Source organism: Diaphorina citri, unplaced genomic scaffold (genome assembly GCF_000475195.1).
Source record: "Diaphorina citri unplaced genomic scaffold, Diaci psyllid genome assembly version 1.1 scaffold18888, whole genome shotgun sequence".
Lineage (NCBI taxonomy): Eukaryota > Metazoa > Arthropoda > Insecta > Hemiptera > Psyllidae > Diaphorina > Diaphorina citri.
In genome coordinates, this window is record NW_007396241.1 from 1 (window position 1) to 967 (window position 967).

At 40.0% G+C, this 967-nt stretch overlaps 1 long non-coding RNA gene across 1 annotated transcript; it reads right to left on the reverse strand.

Moving 5' to 3' along the window:
- Nucleotides 1–91: 91 nt before the first annotated feature.
- LOC113473203 lies at nt 92–708 on the reverse strand. Its single transcript, XR_003395244.1, has 2 exons — nt 505–708; nt 92–342 (listed from the first exon to the last, which is right to left on the reverse strand). It is a non-coding gene; the product is annotated as an uncharacterized LOC113473203 (long non-coding RNA).
- Between the last annotated feature and the right edge of the window lie 259 nt (nt 709–967).

Below are 967 nucleotides of genomic sequence, written 5' to 3' on the forward strand. Positions count from 1 at the left end.
GAAATGCAACATCTTCATTGGTCAGGAGAGATCCATTTGACGGAGACATCAGCATGAGAAATCTGACGGAGACATCAGCATGAGAAATTTGACGGAGACATCAGCATGAGAAATTTGACGGAGATATCAGTATGAGAAATTGACGGAGACATCAGTATGAGGAATTGACGGAGACATCAGTATGAGAATATTGACTAGGTGGCATTTGGGGCACATGCCACCCAGCAATTGCTAACTTAACCCATTTTTAGAGAGTTTGGAAGTTGCTGCTGGTTATCCCAACTTAGCCCAGCATTGTTGGGCAGTGAATTCCGTCGAAATGACAATCCATATCCATGAAGCCTGTAACGAATTCACATGAATTAACGACAAATGAAGACCATGTGGTTTCAAGTGAACTCCAACCCAATATAAAATATTACCTACTGAAAGTTGATATTTTCAGGATATTTCAAGAACCACAATTTGAAAGGAAATCATTTGACGACAATATAATCAACTCACCTTTACAGGCTATGAAACTCCCTTGTGAAAATGGCTGGGATCCCGGAAATGGCGCAGAATATAAATCAAAATGCTAAACGAAGCGTTGGGTCTGACGGCTGAACAGAAAAGAAAGTTTGAACTGTTCGAGACAAGATTTTTGAGGAGCTTTCTGATCTTGAGATCAGTGTCGGAGGGTTAGGTGGAACCCGACTGTTAAATTCAATCAATTGCCTCTTCAGATGAATTCAAATCGAAGAATCAAGGTTTAGTGACTTCCAAACTTCTCACTGATGGAAAACTCAACTCTCCAATAAAGATTTGGCAAGGGAAAATCAAAGAGAAGTGATCAAAAATTTCTAAAAGGGGAACCTCAGAACTACATACGTTCCACGACACTGGTCTTCCAATAACCATAATACAACGAGCACAAAGATTCATCATGGAGGTATCGATGTTATGGATAGGAGAGAAGCAAATTAGT